The sequence below is a fragment of the Lithobates pipiens genome, unplaced genomic scaffold, assembly GCF_037356315.1.
Source record: "Lithobates pipiens isolate NorthernLeopardFrog02 unplaced genomic scaffold, aLitPip1_a1.2 Scaffold_22, whole genome shotgun sequence".
NCBI classification, from domain to species: domain Eukaryota; kingdom Metazoa; phylum Chordata; class Amphibia; order Anura; family Ranidae; genus Lithobates; species Lithobates pipiens.
Genome location: NW_027507784.1, coordinates 4,999,808 through 5,024,005, shown reverse-complemented (window position 1 = coordinate 5,024,005; position 24,198 = coordinate 4,999,808). Strand labels below are relative to the sequence as shown.

The window sequence follows — 24,198 nt, the reverse complement described above, 5'->3', positions numbered from 1 at the left end:
CTGGAAGGCCAGCAAGGAGAGGCAGACAGGTGCGAGCCGATAAAAGAGGGCAAGCAGGCTCTGTGTCTAGAGACAACAGTGCTGGTCGTGAACGCGGTGCATCGTCATCATCAGCACGTGGCCATGGGACACGCTTGTCCTTCTTTTCGGCAGCTGGACATGTTGAGCCACAACATGCCGAAGACTTGGTAGAGTGGATGACCAAGCCCTCTTCATCCTCCTCATCCTCTCTCACCCAGGCTCAAGGTACTAGCAAAGCAGCTGCCAACGCATCGTCTTCCCTCCTCTCAATGTCATCATCAGTGACTCCTTCCTCAGACCCACCACGTCCTCCTGAGGAGTCTCCTGAACTCTTTGAGCACAGTGTTGGGTACATGCTTCAGGAGGATGCCCAGTGTTTTGTAGGCTCTGATGATGATACTCAGCAAGAGGAAGGCAGTAGCGTGAGCGCAGAGAGAGGGGATGCTCAAGAAGGACAGCAATCTGGCAGTCATGTTCCACAAGCTGCAGCATACTGCCAGGTTTGCTCCAGCGATGAAAAGGGAGGGGATGATGAGGGCACTGACTCCACGTGGGTGCCTGATAGGAGAGAGGAGAAGGAGGAAGAGGAGGAGGAGGAGGCACATGTCCAACAAGGCAGGATGCCCTCCGGGGGCCAGCTTAGGGGCAGCACACCGACTGAATCACACCGCAGAGCTCCACCCGTGCAGGGCGCTGCCTCTGTGCGTTATTCTAAAAGTTCTTTGGTGTGGGCCTTTTTTGAGATGAGTGCATCAGATCACACCGCTGCTATTTGCAAAATATGTCTCAAGCGTATCTTGCGTGGCCAAAACATCAGCCGCTTGGACACCACATGCTTGACCAGACATATGTTGACCTGCCATGCAGCTCGTTGGCAAGCGTAACTCAAAGACCAACACCAAAGAACAAAGCGGAACTCTCCTTGCTCCTCATCAGCTGGGATCTCCAACCCCACTAGACCTTCAGTCCTTTCTAAAACCTGCTCTGAGAGGAATGAAGGTGTAGAATTAGGTTTATCACAGCCAAGTGCTTCCGGGCACTCTGCTAGCAGTACACCCATGTCCGATTATAGCAGGCAAATGTCCCTGCCCCAGCTGCTGGACCGGCGAAAGAAGTTCACTCCCAACCATCCACATGCCCAGCGGTTGAATAATGCTAGCTTGGCTAAATTGCTAGCACTTCAACTGCTGCCTTCTCAGTTGGTAGACTCGGCCCCCTTCCGTGAGTTTGTAAAATGTGTGGTTCCTCAGTGGCAGGTCCCCAAACGCCACTTTTTCTCACGGAAGGCGATTCCGGCTCTCTACCGGCATGTGGAAGGCAATGTCCTTGCCTCGCTGGATAGGGCGGTCAGCAGTAAGGTGCATATTACCACTGACTCATGGTCCAGCAGGCATGGACAGGGACATTACCTGTCTTTCAGGGCCCATTGGGTCACTCTTCTGGCAGCTGGGAAGGATGCAGGACAAGGTGCACTAGTGTTGGAGGTTGTTCCGCCACCACGCCTCCAAAATCCTACTATTGGTTGTGACGCACCTCTCTCCTCCACCCCCTCCTCTTCTTCTTCCTCCATGGCCTCTTCCAGTGCTCTGTCCTCAGAACCAGCGGTGCTCCATAGGCGTTCCAGGGGCTACGCAAGTATGCAGGCAAAACGATGCCATGCCGTGCTTGCGCTGGTTTGTTTGGGGGACAGGAGCCACACTGGGGCGGATGTTTTGTCAGCTCTGCAGGGGCAGGCCGAGAGGTGGTTGACGCCACGCCAGCTTAAGCCAGGAATGGTGGTTTGCGACAATGGCACCAACCTCCTCTCCACCCTCAGACAGGCACAACTGACCCATGTGCCCTGTGTGGCTCACGTCCTTATCCTGGTGGTGCAGCAGTTCTTGGGCAGGTACCCGGGCTTACAGGATGTCCTGAAGCAGGCCAGGAAAGTCTGTGTTCATTTCCGCAGATTATTTAATGCCTGTGCTCGGCTGGCTAAGCTCCAAAAGGAGTTGAACCTGCCCAAGAACCGCCTTATATGTGACATGCCCACCAGGTGGAACTGAACGTTGGCCATGCTGCAGCGGCTGCACACGCAGCAGAGGGCCATCAATGAGTACCTTGCCTCTCAAGGCCCCCTTTATCCAGACAGTGTTCCTGCTGTGCCACCCATCACACAGGAAGAGGAGGAGGAGGGGGATGATTGTGTCAGCATGGAGGTGGAGGCTGGCACTCAGCATCAGCAGCAGCAGCAGTCTTGAAGGGATGATTTACAGCCCCAAGAAACCCATGGACTTGTACGTGGCTGGGAGGAGGTAGCTGCGGATCATGTTGTCCTTAGTGACCCAGAGGACTCCGGACCGAATGCCTCAGCTAACCTATGCTGCATGGCCTCACTGATCCTGCAAAGCCTGCGGAAGGATCCCCGTATTCTTCGGATCAAGGAGAGGGACCATTACTGGCTGGCTACTCTCCTTGATCCATGGTACAAGGGTAAGGTTGCCGACCTTATCTTGCCATCGCAGAGGGAGCAGAGGATGAGACATTGCTGGGAGGCCTTGCAGAAAGGTCTGTGCAACGCGTCCCCAGAGACTGGGAGGTTACAAACTCCTGGTCCTGGACAACGTGTTTCTGAGGCTTTGGTCAGAAGGAGCAGTGGAGAAGGTGGCTGTCTGACCGATGCGTTCAGACAATTTTTTAGTCCGCAGCCCCAAGGTATGATCGGTTCCAGCAACCATCGCCAGTGTCTGATTTACATGGTGCAGGAATACCTAGGGGCAAGGTCAGACTTGGACACCTTCCCCAACAAAAATCCTCTGGCTTACTGGGTCTTGAGGATGGATCACTTGCCAGAGCTTGCACAGTATGCAATTGAGCTACTGGCCTGTCCTGCATCCAGCGTTCTTTCGGAACGCACCTTCAGTGCTGCTGGTGGCTTTGTTACCGATCACAGGGTGCGCCTGTCCACCGACTCAGTTGATCGACTGACCTTCATCAAGATGAATCAGTCTTGGATCACCCACAGCTACCAAGCACATGAAGCTGATGTAACCGAATAATTTTTTTTGAAATATCACATCCCTTCAAGACTGCCTATGCTGATGCTGAATGACTGTCCTGTTATGTTGATTGTCTATCCTCTTCCTCCTCCGCTGATATGTTGGAAGAACATTTTTGGTTCTGGGTGATGCCACCAGCCCAATTTTTCTGCCCCTGTTTAACAGGGACGTTTAAGTACAATTTTTGATGCAATGCTTTGCAGCCGGGCTCATTCCTGCACCACAACTAGAGTATATGGGAGAGGTTGCAGTGTCGTGGCACCAGCACCAGTGCCTAAGGCCCAATTTTTCAGCCCCTGTTTAACAGGGACATGTAATTACAATTTTTGATGCAATGCTTTGTAGCAGGGCTCATTCCTGCACCACAACTAGAGTATGTGGGAGAGGTTGCAGTGTCGTGGCACCAGCACCAGTGCCTAAGGCCCAATTTTTTCAGCCCTTGTTTATCAATTCTTGATATAATATTTTACAGCAGGGTCCGTTCCTGTGCCTACCGAGAGTAACTGTGTGGACAGTGTTGTGGCACCAACATCACAACCACCAAAGGCCCAATTTTTCTACCACTGCTCAACAATGGCATGTACTTACAATTCTTGATATAATCATTCACAGCAGGGCGCTCCAGCGCCCACCAAGAGTCACTTTGAGGGATTACAATGTTGTGGCAAAACCAACACCTTGTTCCGCCATTTCTGCAGAGCATATAGGGCAGGCCCCTACTTTCAAACATCCAACTTACAAACATCTCCTACTTGCAAACGGAAGGAGACAACAGGAAGTGAGATGAAAAAAGACGGACGGCAAAATTATACAGGGGTGATAACCCTTCCCTATGTTTTCCAAAAAGCTTAAAAATAGATTTTTTGACTGGAGCTACACTTTAAAAATGTACCAGTTGAAAATTACAAACAGATTCTACTTAACACAACAAACCTACACAGTCCCTATCTTGTTTCCACCGCCTGTATACTGCTGTTTTGAGTATATAGGGCCTGGGGGCCACACGTATTTCCTTTTTTTAATATGGGTACGGGGTTCCCCTTAATATCCGTACAAGACCCAAAGGGGCTGGTAATGGGCAGGGAGGGCTACCCATGCCATTTTTCTCAATGATTTTCATCCATATTGCAGGAACCAGATATAACATTAAAACCGCAAGCAGTTTTAAAAAAATTCCTGAAACCCAAATCCCAGTTCTCAATCAAAAAGACAGCATGACCCAACACTTCTTAGATTCAGATGGCTAATGTGCTCCTTTCATCATAAAAGCTTTAAAGTGACTCACCAACAGTTGTGGCCGGTAAAATTATAAACCAACAATTTATAATTGTACCAGGCACAACTGTTGGTGAGTCACTTTATTACTACTGCTACTTTTTTTTTTTTACTTTATTTATGTGTTTTTTTGTTTTTTGTTTTTTGAGAGCTGCTTAAGCGGGAAAGAACCTATTTCTTCTGAACTTTTTTGCTTTTTCTTTAATATAATAAAAAATAAATGTATAAAACTCAAAAAAGGGCTGAATTTGTGCAAGACCATATACAGTATGTGCCATAATTATGTGTAAAAAAAAGAAAAGAAAAAAAAATATTATACATGGTTAATTATTGAAATATTTTCTTAAAACAAAACAGAAAAAAAGTTCATTTGTGTAAAAAAACAAGTCCAAAGTCCAAACAATTCCTGAAACCCAAATCCCAGTTCTCAATAAAAAGAAACAGCATGATCCAACACTTCTTAGACTCAGATGGCTAATGTGCTTCTTTCATCAGAAAAGCTTTAAAGTGACTCACCAACAGTTGTGGCCGGTAAAATTATCAACCAGCAGTTTATAATTGCAGCAGCCACAACTGTTGGTGAGTCACTTTAGAACTTTTCTGATTGTCTATGGATGTAGATTTTTATAAAGTCCATCTTTTTTAGAATGAATACATATTTGATACATAAGCAGTACATAATTAATTAATATTTAATACATATAAAATTAACACAATTGTGGATATTCCAGAGCTTTGCACTGCAAAATTATTTATTGAATTAGAAAAATGCACACAAAAAAGAAAATGAAATATTTTCTTATTTTATTAATATTATACATTTTATATTAAATATTATGTTATTCATATTATAATTAGATGAAGAATATTCAAGGTAAATATAACAGTAACTGGTGGGGAGAAAAACTCTGCAATTCTATAGGTGGGGCAGCTGGTTTGGAGGTGGGGGGGGGGGGGCTGTGGACTTTGATTATGTTTCATATTGCACTCTAATGTCGCGTACACACTATCGCGCATTCCGACAACAAAATCCATGGATTTTTTTTCTGACGGATGTCGGCTCAAACGTGTCTTGCGTACACGCGGTCACACAAATCTTGTCAGAAATTCTAAACGTCAAGAACATGCTGGCGCCCCGAAGATTGAAGTTCAACAGCCAGTGCCGCTCTTCTGCTTGTACACACGATCGGAATTTCCGTCAACGGATTTTGTTGTCGGAAAATTTGGGATCCGGATCTCAAATTTTGTGTGTCGGAAATTCTGACGGAAAATGTCCAATGGAGCCTACACACGGTTGGAATTTCCCTCAACAAGCTCACATCGAACATTTCCCGTCGGAAAATCTGACCGCGTGTTTGCGGCATAAAACTGGATGAAACATGAAAACAAGTTCTCAATAGATGGAGTAACATTTAAATGTTCCTTCTCTTTGCTACCAACAAAGCAATCATGGGGGGGGGTCTCATCTTTGATGATTAAGGAATCAATTTGCACATCCTACAGGCTAAGACATGTTATTTCTCATAGATTCGTAAACAATAATTGGCAAACAAAATCAAAGTAAATCATTGAAATTTTCTTTAAAAAAATTAGACTTTGCATTCTTAAGGCCGGGTTCACCTACGTGCGGCCGCGGTTCCCAATATGGTCGGTGGGTGGGGGGGGAGGGTCCGGTGTGCTTCTGTTCACCTGTTCAGGTTTTGCCTGAATTTTCACCTGAACCAGACCCAAAAAAACGCACAGGACCCTTTCGGAATTCTCACCACGGCCATCCCCCCACCCCGGAAATGTGTGAAGCCGGCTCCATTGAGAGCCGGGCACACTCACACGTCATGAAAATTGGATGCAGTGAAAAAACACACAAATGTGAACTCGGCCTAAATAAGCAAGAATAACATTGAACGGGTTCCGTTGGTCTCATCCGGCGACATCCAGTTCTGGGTGATGACTACAACGATTGAATGAGGATCAGAGCCGGGATAAGGAGAGTCCACAATATGTGAGCGCCTGGAAAAAGAAATACTTTCATGTTATTTTACTTTTCCGAGACAACCTGAGGCCAGTGTACATTGGCCGCCATGCTGGATGAATCTCCATTAAAATGAATGTAAATATTTCAACATATAAAGTGGTTCCTTAATTGGTACATGGAGACAGATAGAGGCATTGTAATGGATGTGGGAATGTCATGATGAAATGTCTATTCCAATATATATAAGTACATCCTTTATAGCAGGGATATGCAATTAGCGGACCACCAGCTGTTGCAGAACTACAAGTCCCATGAGGCATAGCAAGACTCTGACAGTTACAAGCATCACACCCAGAGGCAGAGGCATGAAGGGCACTTGTAGTTTTGCAACAGCTGGAGGTCCGCTAATTGCATATACCTGCTTTATAGCCTGACATATATATCAGCTTCTGCTTATCAACCTTAAAACATATTCAGCAGATATTTGCAAAGCTTATGCCTCCCTTGTTGTGGAAGTGAACTGCAAGAGTTAATAGAAGAACAGTTAACAGAAGAATCGCACCTCTTCCAAAAAATACACTCAAAAGTTACCAACGTTTCAGAAGAAGCAAGAACATTGCAAGAACATTGCTACTTCCTCATATGGATGACCCAGCTAAAGCCTATATTTTTTTGTCACAATTTATATGTTTTGTGGTTGTTTTGTGGTTTGCGCCAGTCTTATCTGACGTATCTTAAAGCGGTAGTAAACCCATGCATAAAACTGTTTAATTTACGTCATGTACCGGAAATGTAACACTCCCATTGGTTGTGCTCTTAACCAAACTGTCAAACCATCCAATGGCTGGCGTCATAACTGATCACATGTGCAACATCATGGCAGTTGTAGATTAAATAGAGGCAAAGATGGCAGCTTCCTTGGCTGACATTGTTAGGGGGTTTACTTACACTTTAATCTTAAAGAGGAAGTAAACCTTGATGGGTGTTACTTCCTCTTTGTTTCCCTGCAAAGGTAAAGCATAATGGACTACTATGCATCGCATCGCATCACATCGCATAGTAGCCCATTATGTGTCACTTACGTGACACAGTAGCCAGCGATGTCACCGCTGTCCCCTCTTCCATGGACCGTCCATCTTTCTGGGTATCATGGCTCATGGGAGCCGCGCATGGGAGCCGCCACTAACAGCATATCGCCATTAGCAGTGGCATGCTCAGTGCGCCTGCACGCCGCTGTCTACGGTGCATGTGCCATAGACAGCAGCGGCTGTCTTTTTGCAAATCTCTCCTAAACCGTGTAGGTTTAGGAGATATTTCTTGGACCTACAGGTAAGCCTTAATCTAGGCTTATCTGTAGGTCAAAGTGGTATATAAATCTTGGAAAGAGGAAATATTAAAACAGAAAGTTATTTGACTCTGAACTAAGTGTCAGCGTGAGTTGCTTGACGTGTGCACGCTTTATATTCAATCATTTGATCAGGGGCAGATATAAAAATACCAGACCTCGGTTCTGATCCAATACAGTATCAGATTTGTGTCCGTGCTTATATAAATAATAGTATTATACAGCAAATATTATTATTATTATTATTAATAATAATAATTATAATATAATAAGGCTTCGGACGCGTTTCACATTTGGTGATCTTGTTCTCCTTATTGGCAAAATTTTGGAAATTGATATATAATCTAATCTACAAAAACTTGAATCTTAAAATAAATAATGCTTCCTTCTGAATAAACCCAACACTTTCATTCTTTTTAAAGCTGGCTACAAAAACATCAGCCAGCATTCCACGTCTGTGTTTAGATTCAGAAGGACTAACTAGCCGGGCATCTCGCAGCAGGCAGATTCATGGAGATGGGTCACTGGTTGCTAGGACGCCAGTGGCTGTTGGCTTCTTGGTGACCAGGAGCCCTGAACAGGAAGCTATCACATATAAAGTGGTAGTAAACTCTGATTTGTGATACAAAATAAGATCTCCCGGCGTGCCGCAACCCTAGATCTTATCACTGCACTACAGAGAAACCAAATATAAATAAAGCAGCCACTTTAAAAGAAATACTGAAAGTAAACAAAATCTACCAAAAAATAACCTCAAGGTAAATAGTGGCGAGGAACACACAATAATGTGAACAATACACATATATATATTACACACCCAGCCAATAGTAGTGCATAAAAACATAACAAGAAATAGTCCATAATAAATGATGTCTAATAACGGATAAATAATTCATGATAAAGGTCAGTTGATTGACTGACTTGACACCACGTGATAGAAAACGCGTCTCCACTTCCCCAATTGGATGTACACTCACCGACACTAATTGCTTCACACTCTCCGACACTAATTGCCTCACACTCTCATGTTCAGCAAAAAGAGCATTGCACCCCTCAGGGTTGTGGATATCCCATCAATCGATCCAAGCATCCAAAGACCAATAGGAATCCATAATATGTAAAAAGTGAAATAACATCAAGAAAACGTACGAGAAGGCAAAATAAAAAGTGCATTGGTACGGTAAACAGACACCAAGCATATCCCATTCCGGCGTGTTTTGTCATCACGACTTCATTTTGGGATTGATCCTAATCCCAGGACGAAGTCGTAATGACAAAACGCGTCGGAAAATGGCTGTACGGCAACCGGAATTGACATTTATGTATCACCAGAAGTGACACTGCATGTGTACAGGCTTTTTGGTCGGGTGAAATACAGTGCCCATTCTTATGTTCCTTATGTTCGCTGTGACTAGGATATGCTTGGTCTCTGTTTACCATACCAATGCACTTTTTTATTTTATTTTGCACATTTGGAGTTCTTTTTTTTTTTTTTTTCCTTTACATATTATGAATTCCTATTGGTCTTTAGATGCTTGAATCGATTGATGGGATATCCACAACCCTGAGAGGTGCAATGCTCTTTTTGCCGAACATGAGAGTGTGAGGCAATTAGTGTCAGTGAGTGAACATCCAATTGGGGAAGTGGAGACACGTTTTTTATCAAGTCACTCAATCAATTGACCTTTATCACGGAATATTTATCCATTATTGGACATTATTTATTATGGACTATTTCTTGTTATGTTCATTTTATTTTATTTATTTTTTCATTTCTTTTTATTTTTTATGCACTGATATTCACTGGGTGTGAGAAATGTATATGTGTATTGTCCTCATTATTGTGTGTTCAGCGCCACTATTTACCTTGAGGTTATCTTTGGTAGACTTTGTTTATTTAAACTCAGATTTTTACCTATGAAATGAAGCGCACTGCTCCCTTGGGAGCTGCTAGTAGTTCATACAGTACGGCTGGTTTAACCCCCCGCTTCTTCCACCCCCCACTGCAGTAAAGCTACAAAAATACAAATTGCCTCTTGATTGAAATGTGTGAGTGATAGTCCCTCTCCTTTAATGAGCTGACACACATGTCCCTCTGAAAAGCATGTGGTACTTTGAAAACGCTAGCAGTCCCAGGCCTCACCTGCCTTCTCCTCCTGCCCTTTTCTTCCCAGTTCAGCTCAGGAAAGGTCCAGGCCAACCCTGGTTCACTTCCGGTCGGTTTGCAGCTACTTCTTGCTTGGTGGAGACCTTCCAGCTCTGAAGTCCCCGATCCTCCATCGCCTTCAGGCGAAGATCCATGGCTTTCCAGCACTGGGGTAAAGAGACCGCCAGGCCTTCAACCCTGGGCCTTAACATCACGTTTTTCTGTGTGGATTAGTTCTCTTCCCATCTCCAGCTCCCCGGAAACATGTGACCCCAGTGTGTGTATATATATATATATATATATATATATATATATATATGGACCCCGCCCCTGACCAAGCAAACTAACGATCGGACAAAGGCCCATACACACTGCCTGTCCTTCAGAGCCTGACCCACCTCCTTTCCAGAGGATTCCTCTGGAGAGCAAGGGAGTGTTTTCCCAGGGTGATGAACAGGTGGCCACATATAGTTACATAGTTACATAGTTAGTAAGGTTGAATAAAGACACCAGTCCATCCAGTTCAACCTGAGTGAGTGTCTACAATTGTCCTTATCCCTGTACACTGCACACTCACATCCATCCCTACCCTCAAGGAGCCCACAATCCCAGGTCCCCATTCATATACTAGGGCCAATTTTGGACAGATGCCAATTAACCTACCTGCATGTCTTTGGAGTCACAACCCCCTCTAACCTACAACTCCTCTCTAACCCAAACAAACCTCCAGGCCTGTACAAAATACAGTAAGGCACTGGCAATTTAACCTAACTTCTAAACTAATGGGGGCCTGGTATGGATTTTGGTGGGGGGGGGGCGCCATTTTTTTTTTTGGTGCAGGATTTCCCTTAAAATCCATACCAGACCTGAAGGGCCTGGTATGGATTTTGGGGGGACCCCCGTGCCATTTGTTTTTACATTTTGGCGCAGGGTTGCCCTTAATATCCATTCCAGACCCAATTGGCCTGTTGTAGACTGGGGGGAACCCATGCCTCAATCAATTTTAAATGACATTTTCTGCCTTTAGAAATGTAATTTTGCTGCTCTCACTCATTATACTACGTACGGCCACTATATAAGCAGCCTTACATAGTGTGGGGCGTGGACTTAGACCCCTGAGCCACTAAACCTAAAGTGGTGGGCGCTACACTTACAAGTAGGCTTATAATAAAGCGTACCTGTAGGTAAAATGAATATCTCCTAAACGCCAAGAAATTATGTTGACGGTGAGGTCAACGGCGCACGCTCTCTGAAAGAACGACATGTTCATGTGCTCTGGGCTGTGGCCATGACCCCCGTGCACACACCCCGGAGAGACATCATGGTGGCTCGGCCATTCAAGCAAGCAGCAGCCTGCAAACCGGGAAGAAAGACTGGGTGAAGGTGGAAGCGGTGACGTCTCAAAGGTTTCATAATGTGCTAGACTGAGATTCATATTGCCATGCAGGAGGAATGTTTTCTAAAGTTTATTACAGCTTTAACATCAATAGTAATACAGCCGATAAATATATAACTTCGCCCTGCAGCTGGAGCATTGACCCGGTGGGGAGGCTGATGAAAACCCCATTTAGTTTGTCTAATCACCAAAAAATTTAATTTTACATCAGTCCAAACCTCATTCCTATCCAACCTCTCACTAGGGACTCATCACCACTTTAAGTCAGGAGAAACGTTGTCACCACTGATCTCCGGCGTTTCCCCATTTATCACATGCACACCACAGTCTCCATCTGAATTTCGACGTGTCAGGGTGACAACTGATGATGAGCACAATTAGGAGACCGTTGTCACACCACAACAGGAAGTGTCTGAACAACGGCCTTCCTGGCAGGATCGCTGAGGATTATCAGCCTATAACTTAAATAACAAAAGTGTTTTTCAGTTTCTCGCATCCCTATTTATGATAAAAAAATATGTAAAGAAAATACAAAAACTTACTAGTGATGGTGGAAGAACTGGATTCTGTAGAGAATAAAAACAGATGATATGTCAATGGAATACAGATTGTATAATTTACTGATTACATTGGGTAGTCAAAACATTCACAGTGCACCATTGATTAATCCAATCATTCATAAAACGATCAATGAGCTCTATGACACTACACCGTATGACGGGTGTAAGGCCTACTTTATGATCCAGACAAGTGTGGAAGTTGAAATGTTTCCTAGTTTCCAGACAAGCCCTCCACCATTGTCAGTGACCACTGGGTATTTAGCATTTTGCATTGTATTCTTATGCATTTTTAGACTTTTCCCAATAAATTAGTGAATTTTTATATATATAACAAATAATAGTTACATAGTTACATAGTAGGTGTGGTTCAAAAAAGACCATCACATCCAACCCATGTGTGTGATTATGTCAGTATTACATTGTATATCCCTGTATGTTGTGGTTGTTCAGGTGCTTATCTAATAGTTTTTTGAAACTATTGATGCCCCCCCGCTGAGACCACCGCCTGTGGAAGGGAATTCCACATCCTTGCCGCTCTTACAGTAAAGAACCCTCTACGTAGTTTAAGGTTAAACCTCTTTTCTATTAATTTTAATGAGTGGCCACGAGTCTTGTTAAACTCCCTTCCGCGTAAAAGTTTTCTCTCTATTACGGGGTCACCAGTCCGGTATTTATATATTGTGGGGTCACCAGTCCGGTATTTATATATTGTGGGGTCACCAGTCTGGTATTTATATATTGTGGGGTCACCAGTCCGGTATTTATATATTGTGGGGTCACCAGTCCGGTATTTATATATTGTGGGCTCACCAGTCTGGTATTTATATATTGTGGGGTCACCAGTTCGGTATTTATATATTGTGGGGTCACCAGTCTGGTATTTATATATTGTGGGGTCACCAGTCCGGTATTTATATATTGTGGGGTCACCAGTCCGGTATTTATATATTGTGGGCTCACCAGTCTGGTATTTATATATTGTGGGGTCACCAGTCCTGTATTTATATATTGTGGGGTCACCAGTCTGGTATTTATATATTGTGGGGTCACCAGTCCGGTATTTATATAATGAAATCATATCCCCTCTCAGGCGTCTCTTCTCCAGAGAGAATAAGTTCAGAGCTCACAACCTTTCCTCATAACTAATATCCTCCAGACCCTTTATTAGCTTTGTTGCCCTTCTTTGTAGTCGCTCCATTTCCAGTACATCCTTCCTGAGGACTGGTGCCCAGAACTGGACAGTATACTCCAGGTGCGGCCGGACCAGAGTCTTGTAGAGGGGAGAATTATCCTTTTATCTCTGGAGTTGATCCCTTTTTAATGCCAATATTCAGTTTGTTTTGTTAGCAGCAGCTTGGCATTGCTGAGCCCATCATCTACTAGGACCCCCAGGTCCTTCTCCATCCTAGATCCCCCCAGAGGTTCCCCTCCCCCCAGTCTATAGATTGCATTCACATTTTTGCCACCCAAATGCATTATTTTATATTTTTCTACATTGAACCTCATTTGCCATGTAGTTGCCCCTCCCCCCATTCATTTGTTCAGATCTTTTTGTTAGCTTAGTATCGTCCGCAAATACAGAGATTGAGCTGTTTCCCCCATCCCCATCCTCCAGGTCGTTTTATGAATAAATTAAGGTAAGGTAACTTTTTCTTCAGTTTAGGCCGATATATATTCTTCTACATATTTTTGGTAATAAAAATCACAATAAACGTATACTGATTGGTTTGCACTAAGGTTATAGCTCCTACAAAATTGGTTGAAAGATTTATGTCATTTTTATTATTATTATTTTTTATTTTTTTTTGTAATGGCGGTGATCTGCAATTTATATCAGGACTGCGACATTACTGCAGACAGATCAGACACTTTTGACAGACACGATGAGTTGTCAGTCCGCCCCTGGATGTGCTGTAACCTCTATCAACGAATCAGTGAGCGGTAATGATACGCTGTAACCTCTGGCAACCAATCGCAATAGCTGCCTGATCTGATTCAGTAAACTGATTTTGAGTCTAGCTGTTATTTATTGTATGTCTCAGAGCAGGTGGAGAGAAAAACTGCATGGGGGGTGGGGCAGGAAAAGTTTTGCCCAGGGTCAGACACAATGTCATAATTCATTGTTACTTATATGTCCGGTTTGGATGTCTGAAATTTGGGGGCTGGGCATTTGCAATCAAAGCAAATATGATAATTACTGTAGGCCCTCATGGTCCCCCAACTTTACCCATCCCTATCAATTGTCATTCACTTGTCCCTTCTCTGGCCTTAACACATAAATCAAAAAAAAAATTCTTTTTAAATGTATAAAATAGGATTAGGTCAGGGATAAAGTTTCACTGTTAAAGGGGTTGTAAAGTAAAATTTTTTATTTTTTTTAAATAACAAACATGTTATACTTACCTCCACTGTGCAGCTCGTTTTGCACAGAGTGGCCCCGAACCTGCTCTTCTGGGGTCCCTCGGCGGCTGTCTCTGCTTCTCCCCGCAGGTGCTTCTCACGTTAATGCGAGCTCCCTCGCATTGGTGAGAAGCACCTGCGGGCGCGCTCCCGTGATACAGCCGGCGGCTATAGCCGCTCACTGTATCACAAGGCCCCGCCCCCCGGCACGCTGCATCATTGGATGTGATTGACAGCAGCGCGAGCCAATGGCTGCGCTGCTTTCAATCCATCCAGTCCAGCCAATCAGCGGCCAGGCTGAGCGGCGAAGAGGATGGCGGGGGCGAGCGCGGGATTTTTGTGGGGTCAGGTAAGTAAAACGGGGGGACTGGGGGGCCGGCAGTGTCAGATGTTTTTTCACCTTAATGCATAGAATGCATTAAGGTGAAAAAACATTTACCTTTACAACCCCTTTAAGGGTTATGCCCTGTAATTCCGACAGAAAAGGTCCGATCGGATTATATTGTCGGAAAATCCGATCGTGTGTTGGCTCTATCGAACTTTTTCCATCGTAAATTCCGATGGAAAATATTTGAGAGCAGGATCTAAAATTTTCCGACAAAAAAATCCGATTGTTTATAGAGAATTCCGATTGGACAAAGTGCCACGCATGCTCAGATCTAATGACGAGACCAAAGCTATTGGCTACTGGCCCTGTACGTAGTCCCGTCATAACGAACGAACATCATCACGTTCCAAACGTTACGATTTTCCAACAACTTTGTCCCACCGTGTGTATGCAACACCAGTAGTGCATTGATGTCCGATGATTGGCCAAAGCATTCACCTGACCTGTATTCTTTGGCCAATCACAGTGCGCTCTGATGTGAGAGCCATAATTGACCAAAGGGTGCCTTTGGCCAATCATGACTCAGGGGGCTAAGTCCACGCCCCACACTATGTAAGGCTGCTTATATAGTGGACGTACATAGTATAATGAGCGAGAGCAGCAAAATTCAATTTCTAAAGGAAGAAAATGTCATTTAAAATTGATTGAGGCATGGGTTCCCCCAGTCTACAACAGGCCATTTGGGTCTGGAATGGATATCAAGGGCAACCCTGCGCCAAAAAATGTAAAAACAAATGGCAGAGGGTCCCCCCAAAATCCATATCAGGCCCTTCAGGTCTGGTATGGGTTTTAAGGGGAATCCTGCACCAAAAAGAAATGGCAACCCCCCACCAAAATCCATACCAGATCTTAAGGGCCTGGTATGGATTTTGGTGGGGGGTTGCCATTTCTTTTTAAAAATAATTTAAAAAATTGCGTGGGGGTCACCCCAAAATCTATGCCCTTATCTGAGCATGCAACCTGGAAGGCTGCAGGAAAAGGGGGGGTGAGAGAGCACCTCTCCTGAACCGTACCAGGCCATATGCCCTCACCATGGGGAGGGTGCTTTGGGGTCCCTCTCAAAGCACCTTGTCCCCATGTTGATGGGGACAAGGGCCTCATCCCCACAACCCTTGCCCGGCAGTTGTGGGTGTCTGTGGGCTGGGGGGGCTTATCAGAATCTGGAAGCTCCTTTTTAACAAGGGGGTCCCCCAGATCGTGCCCTCCCATGTGAATGAGCATCAGGTACATTGTACCCATACACCAAAAATTTCTTTATTTAAAAAAAAAAAGTGTCCCGCTATGTCCATTCATCTTCAATCACAGCTTCAACGGACCCGAAATAAATTATGTCACATGATATCAGAAGGGGACAGGGTCACCCGGTTACATCACCGGGTGGCCCCACCCTTGGCTATATAAGAGCTGTCACTGCGAAAAGACAGCAGTGTCCCCAGCAGTGTCCTCATCACAGGACACTTTTTTTTATAAAGGAATTTTTACTTTGGATCAGGGGGCCCCCTTGTTAAAGGGGGCTTTCATATTCTGATAAGCCCCCCACCCACAACTGCCAGGCAAGGGTTGTGGGGATGGGGACAAGGGGCTTTGGGGGGAGCCCAAAGCACCCTCCCCATGTTGAGGGCATGTGGCCTGCTATAGTTCAGGAGGAGGGGCGCTCTCTCATCCCTCCTTTTCCTATGGCCTGCCAGGTTGCGTGCTCAGATAAGGGTCTGGTATGCATTTTGGGGGGGGGGACCCCTACGCCTTTTTTTATCTATATTGCTGGGATCCGGCAATACATTACAGCTGCAAGCAATTTTAAATGACATTTTTTTCTTTTAGTAATGTCATTTTGCTGTGGAACGTTATAAACATGGGAGAGATGTGCTACTTTACAGGCATACTATAGACACCCCACAGGCACGATATATAAAGGAATATTTCACTTTTATTGTTTCACTTTAAGCATTATTAAAATCACTGCTCCCCAAAAAAACTGACATTTTTAAAACTTTTTTTTGCATTGATCCATGTCCCCTGAGGCAGGACCCGGGTCCCCAAACACTTTTTATGAGATTAACTTGCATATTAGCCTTTAAAATGAGCACTTTTGATTTTAAGACCCTTTTCATACCAAGGGCATTTTGCAGGTGCTATAGCGTTAGAAATAGTGCCTGCAATCCACCCTCAAACTGCTGCTCCATTCACTCCAATGTGAAAGCCCTGAGGGCTTACACACTGGAGCGGTGCACTGGCAGGACGTCAGGAAAAGTCCTGCCAGCAGCTTCTTTGGAGCGGTGAAGGAGCGGTGAACTCACCCCTCCTGCAACGCTGCTGCCTATTGAAATCAAAGGGGCAGCGCTGCATTACCGCTGGCAAAATGCCGCTATTGCGGCATATTGCTGGCAGTTTTAAGCCTTTCGGTGGTAAAACGCCGCTATTTTTAGGATTTGCAGCACATTTTGTCCGCTAGCGGGGCGCTTTTACCCCCGCTAGGGGCCGAAATGCGCTGCAAATCCGACTGTAAAATGGCGCTGAAAATAGCAGCGTTTTACCGCTGACGCTATAGGCGGCTTGGTGTAAAAACCGTCTCAATTTTCAGTTCCCATAGACTTTAACGGTTTTCACGTGTTTGCACATTTTTTTTGCCTGTTCGCATGTTCTGCTGTGACTCAAACCGGGGTGTGATCGGCCCATCCCTAACTGGTGTGCACTGATGAGGCTGCATTTATAGGCGGCACTGATGGGCACTGAGAGGTGACACTGATGAGGAGGCACTGATTGGCAGCACTGATGAACACTGATTGGCAGCACTGGTGGGAACTGATTGGTGGCACCGCTAGGCACTGTTTGGACTGCACTGATGATCAGGACACTAATCGTCATTGCCCTGATTATCAGTGTAGCCAATCTGATTGTCTTTTTCCTTCCTCACGCTGTCAGTGTGATTGACCCTTTCCCCGATCTGTGATCCGCTGATTCCAAAGGACTCAGCGATGACAGAGCACGCCGCTCGCACGGCTGCAGGGGGTGTGCTGGTAGTGCGGCCACCATGGAAAAGTAAGCCCACGCTGGGCTCATCTTTGGTCTATAGTGTGAACGGGAAGGGATTAAACATTAACTCTTTAAAAGTTAGCCTAATCCAAACACAAAATCTTCTCCCGCCTCCTAGGCTTAAAGGGCGTGGAAGTGGAAAGAGATTGGCCCTACTAGCAGGATCAACAGGTAATCACACTATATTATGGGGTGGACTCAGAAAAAACATTAACCGCAGTGTTGATTCACAGACTACCCTGTATATGTCTTTTTTTTGTTTGTTTTGTTTGTCTATAGTTCCTCTTTAAGCAACCTAACCCCTACACTTCACCTCCTAATCCCCAACCCAAAGGCCAATGGTCACTCTACCCTTAACCTTTTTACCACCAAAGACTAAACGTTCACAAGAAACTATTGGGCTGATATATTTCTGATTCGGTTCTTTTTTTTTTTTTGTATATTAATGTACATCTGTCTGGTGCACTCTCTACCATGGTTCTCATCTCCTCCCCTGTCCTGATCACTGATTGGTCCATATCCTAATCTATTTTACATTGTAGAGAATTGATGATGCCCAGGAGACATAGGACAACCCTCCTCTGTCCAAGTCTTCTTTCATCCTGGAATAATCTCTATTGTAAAAGGAGTTTTGGTACTATGGGATCATTAGAGACCTATTCCCCCAAAAAAACGGGTAAAATCAACAAACATAAAAATAACGTAAGTATCCAAAACACAAGTTTACCTCCTGATCGCTTAATTGGTCCTATTGTCAAAGCAGCTGAAGCATCATAAGTCTGGGTTCCATCACTTCGGCTCCCTCGTGAGCAGCTCTACAAACAAACAAGACCATTAAGAAAAGACGGTTGGGTGATACGGAATAATCAGTGTAAGATGTTCGCTATGAAATCATCACAGTATTCACAGAGCTAAGCTGATGAGACGATTGAATGGAGCTCAGTAGGCTTGTGCAATTCGCTTCATAAAGAATCTAAATTTGTTGTGAGGGATGCATCCAAACGTCCGATTAAAAAAAAAAAAAATTAATTTTAAGTAATACAAAAGAAATTATAGCGGATAAAACGAATGGAATCGACATGATTCTGTAATTTGTTAAAGATCTAATTAAACAAAAGGCCAACTCAAAGTAGATCTTACAGTCCAATCGGCTGGTTAATTTTGTGCTGGAGGATGGGTTACTGGCAAAGTGCATTCCTGAGAACTGAGTGAGAAGGGTGTTGTATTGTATTTGAGCCGAGGAGAAGTGACGTTGTCATTGTGTGTGTTAAAAGATTCAATAAACAAACGACTTTCCAAACTACAAATCATTATCACGAATGTCTATACATACATAAATATCGAATTTCAATGAATACGAACGAAATTATAGCGCATATAACAAATTAACTCATCAGGATTCGAGATTCAGTATAACGAATATCGACACTCTACAGAAATAACAAATTATCCGAAAGCGTATTAACGTCACGTAATAAATAGCGAAATTATGTATTTTACGAATGGCAACGAACCGATACTAAACAAAATTTTCTGTTGTGCACAAGTCTAAAGCTCAGGTTCAAACCTTATCACTGTACAGAAAATCATTGGTAAACACTGTGCACTACTGTATATAGCTACAAAAGTGGGTAAGTGGGCAGAGTTATGCAAATCATGAATGGTTTGTGTGGCACCACCTACTTACCCATGAGCAGAGACTGAGCTCTTTATTAGGATGTGTAAATATCTTCTGTTTTAAGAATATAATTCTAAATCTCATACTCCATCATACAAAGACATTGTCCGCAATGGTGCTCCTCCAACCTTGTGGTAACAGTTTGGTGAAGACCCTCTTCTGTTCCACCATGACTGTGCCATAAAGACATGGTGTGATCAGTTTGGTGTGAAGGAACTCCAGTGTCTTGCACAGAGCCCTGACCCTACTGAATACCTTTGGAATAATTTGGAACAGTGAAAGTAAGCCAGGTCTTCTTATTCAACATCAGTACTTCAGAAATGGGCACATGTTCTCACAGATACCCTCCAAAATCTTGTGGAACGTCTTCCCAGAGGAGTAGAGCCAGTTTCATAAAGACATAGTTTGACTAGTCTACTGTGAAGGAACTCCAGTGTCTTGGACAGATCCACGACCTCATCCCTACTGAACACCTTTGGAATCATTTGGAACAGTGATAGTAAGACAGGTCTTCTCATTCAACATCAGTACCTGACCTCAGAAATGGGGACACATTTCCCTCACGCCAAGGTTCTAGGTATAGTCCTGGACTCTGAACTCTCCTTCAAGCAACACGTCCAATCACTGTCCAAATCCTGCCGCCTCAACCTCCGCAACATCTCCAAAATACGCCCCTTTCTAACCAATGAGACAACAAAGCTCTTAATTCACTCGCTGGTCATCTCTCGCCTCGACTACTGCGACTCCCTTCTCATTGGCTTACCTCTACATAGTCTATCACCTCTTCAATCCATTATGAATGCCGCTGCCAGACTCCTCCACCTTACCAATCGCTCGGTGTCTGCTACTCCTCTCTGTCAATCCCTTCACTGGCTTCCGCTCAGCCAAAGAATTAAATTCAAAATACTAACAACTACGTACAAAGCCATCCACAACTCTGCCCCCAGCTACATCACTGGCTTAGTCTCTAAATACCAACCTACTCGTTCTCTTCCTTCCTCTCAAGACCTCCTGCTCTCTAGCTCCCTCATCACCTCCTCCCATACTCGCCTCCAGGACTTTTCCAAAGCCTCTCCAATCCTATGGAATGCCCTACCCCAATCTGTCCGCCTATCTCCTACTTTATTAGCTTTTAGACAATCCCTGAAAACCCTTCTCTTCCGAGAAGCCTACCCTACCCACACCTAATAACTGTATTTTCATGTTCTCCATCAGCTCACCCCCCCCCCCCCACAGTTATTACCTTTTGTTTCAACTTGACCCTCCCTTCTAGATTGTAAGCTCTAACGAGCAGGGGGCCCTCTGATCCCTCCTGTATCGATTTGTATTGTAAATGTACTGTCTGCCCTCATATTGTAAAGCGCTGCGCAAACTGTTGGCTCTATATAAATCCTGAATAATAATAATAATTCCCAGAGACAGATACCCTCCGAAATCTTGAGGAAAGTCTTCCTAAAGGAGTAGAGCCAGCTTCATAAAGACATAGTTTGACTAGTCTGCTGTGAAGGAACTTCAGTGTCTTGCACAGAGCCACGACCTCATCCCTACTGAACACCTTTGGAATAATTTGGAACACTAATAGTAAGCCAGGTCTTCTCATTTAACATCAGTACCTGACCTCAGAAATTAACACAAATTCCCACAGACACTAGACATGTGCAATTCATTTAGTTCCAAATTAGTTTTTTAACGAATTTTGACAAATTTGTTAATTCAGAATTTCTCAATTTCCGAAATTTCAGAATTTCCGAATTTAAAAATTTGCGAAATTACGAATTTCCGAAATTCCTAATTTCAAATTTTCATATTTCAGAAGTTCCGCATTTCGGATTTCCGAATTTTGGATTTACGAATTTCCAAATTTCCGATTTCCGAATTTTTGAATTTCCAAATTTCGGATTTCCGAATTTTGGAATTTCAGATTTTGGGAAATTAGAAAATCAGAAAAAAAGAAAGAAAATCTGTTTAATTCTAAATAATAACTAACTATTAAATTATAGGTATTGGAATTCCCTTTCAAATTTGTCTGTTAGTGAACTTAAAGAGTACGAATTTATCCAAAGTTACGAATTAAATTATCTGAAATAAAGAATGCTGCATCCAACCAAATGGAACGTAACGCTCTAAGCCCTTGTACACACGGTCGGAGAATCCATCGGAATGTGTCCTATCGGACCGTGTTGTCGGATAATCCGACTGTGTGTGATATGCATCAGACTGATTCCGTTGGAATATCCGTCGGACCAAATTTTCCAACTTGCTGGAAATATTTTCCGACCAACTGGTTCGATCGGACATACTCCGATCATGTGTAGAGAATTTTGATCGGACGAAGCGCCACGCATGCTCAGATCAAATTCCTACGTACTCGTTAATTTAATAGTTAATTAATTAAACTGATTTTCTTTCTTTTTTTTCAGATTTTTCAAATTTTTGGACCTTCAAAAATGTGAGCCAGGAAGCCTAATGATATCACAGGTGCCCGCCCCGACTCACCTCTGCATACGATCGACACTGAGGAAATGGCTGCACTCCAAGATCCATCAAAATTCTTATTTAATAACCAACATCCCAAGTGTTACAGACAGTACAAATGGTAGACGCGTTTCACACACTAACAGGTGCGCTTATTCATTATGAATGAATAAGAGCACCTGTTAGTGTGTGAAACGCATCTACCATTTGTACTGTCTGTAACACTTGGGATGTTGGTTATTAAATAAGAATTTAGCATTTGTAATATTATGTCTGTTTCATTTCTCAATAAATACTCTTTAAAAAAAAAAAAAAAAAAAAAAAAAGAATTTTGATGGATCTTGGAGTGCAGCCATTTCTTCAGTGTTTATAAGGTGAGAAAAAAAACGCGCTATCCACAAACAACAAATAAATAATAGCTGCCAGCACCGCAGACTTACCGCAACAAACAAAATGGTGAAATAATAAAAAAGGTGCAGCGCTTAGATTATGACAATATCTATATAATCTTTTACCAGTGTAAATAATATAATCAACTTTAATAGTGAAAAAAAAAACTCTGCATAAATTAACACTATTAATGATTCTATGTTTTAGACAACACTATATCCAAATATACAAAAAAAAAAAAAAAAAATTGATATACGTATATCCACCAAGGTGAACGTGTTAAGAGTCCATAAGTGAAACAATATGGTGACAAAGTGCAATATCTTGAGAAGTTATGGTGACTTCAGTGAATACTTTGCAGGAATCCACCACCACTTAAGAGGAGGCTTACCAGATGTAATGGACCCAGTTAGGTATATACCGACGCGTTTCTCCTAAACAGGCATCATCTGTTCCCCAGATGATGCCTGTTTAGTAGAAACGTGTCGAGAAGGGCTCGTTGATGCCACTGCGTTGCCAGAATTTAATTTCCATGCTTGTATTTGCCTGTAATATGTGAGTACCCATTTACGCTTTTAATGTCAATAAAAGTTAATATATTATAATATATATAAAAAATATATATTATAAGTTATGGTGACTTCAGTGAATACTTTGCAGAAATTCACCACCACTTGAGAGGAGGCTTACCAGATGTAATGAACCCAGTTAGGTATATACCTAGTGCAGTGATGGCGAACCTTGGCACCCCAGATGTTTTGGAACTACATTTTCCATGATGCTCATGCACGCTGAAGTGTAGTGGAGCATCATGGGAAATGTAGTTTCAAAACATCTGGATTGCCGAGGTTCTCCATCACTGACCTAGTGAGTCACACGAGTTTATTGATGTAAATCCACACGAAAAAAACAGCTGGCAAAACTTGTAACTTCTCATGGGTACCAGAGTAGACAGAGAGATGACCCACAAATAGATGAAATGGCTATCCACCTTTTGGGGTGACTGAGGACAGAGATTCTTCCACGTATATTATAGGCCAAAAAGAAGAAAATACAGCCTCATAGTAAAATACCGTTTAAAACTTTTATTGACATTAAAAGCGTAACTGGGTACTCACATATTACAGGCAAATACAAGCATAGAAATAAAATTCTGGCAACGCAGTGGCATCAACGAGCCCTTCCCGACGCATTTCTCCTAAACAGGCATCATCTGGGGAACAGATGATGCCTGTTTAGGAGAAACGCGTCGGTATATACCTAACTGGGTCCATTACATCTGGTAAGCCTCCTCTCAAGTGGTGGTGGATTCCTGCAAGGTATTCACTGAAGTCACTATAACTTCTCAAGATATTGCACTTTGTCACCATATTGTTTCACTTAAGGACTCTTAACACGTTCACCTTGGTGGATATACGTATATCAATTTTTTATTTTTTTTTGTATATTTGGATATAGTGTTGTCTAAAACATAGAATCATTAATAGTGTTAATTTATGCAGAGTTTTTTTTTTCACTATTAAAGTTGATTATATTATTTACACTGGTAAAAGATTATATAGATATTGTCATAATCTAAGTGCTGCACCTTTTTTATTATTATTTCTTCAGTGTTGACTTCCATTTTATTCTCTAGGGTCTTTGCTAAAAAAAAAAAAAAAAACATATACAATGTTTTGGGGTTCTATATAACTTTCTAGCAAAAAAAGGATGAATTTTACATGTAGGAGAGAAATGTCAGAATTGGCCTGGATGGGAAGCGGCTAAAAAAATGTGTTTATTGATATATTTACACCGGTGAAGCTGCCTAACGTTGGTTGTTTGTGTGTCCTCTGCTATTGAACCGAATAGCTTTGGTCTGGGATCACCATTTTCCTAAGAACTCCCAATGAAACTCTCAACCATGATGTCATTGATTCCCAAATCTGACAATCTGGTGACCTATATAGTTGCCAAAATGTTCAGTATGTAGAGAATCGTAGAGTTCATGGGCCGTGTTTGCCCGACTCCTTACATTGTGTGACTTCATTCAGGAGATTCAGTGATTAGCAAACTGAATTTTTTTTTTTTTCTCTTATTTG

The 24,198-nt window shown here is 43.2% G+C and overlaps 1 long non-coding RNA gene across 1 annotated transcript; it reads right to left on the bottom strand.

Annotated features, from left to right (window-relative positions):
• Nucleotides 1-5,740: 5,740 nt before the first annotated feature.
• On the bottom strand, nt 5,741-18,430 carry LOC144000331 (uncharacterized). Its single transcript, XR_013278217.1, has 3 exons — nt 18,302-18,430; nt 11,736-11,759; nt 5,741-6,341 (listed from the first exon to the last, which is right to left on the bottom strand). It is a non-coding gene; the product is annotated as an uncharacterized LOC144000331 (long non-coding RNA).
• Between the last annotated feature and the right edge of the window lie 5,768 nt (nt 18,431-24,198).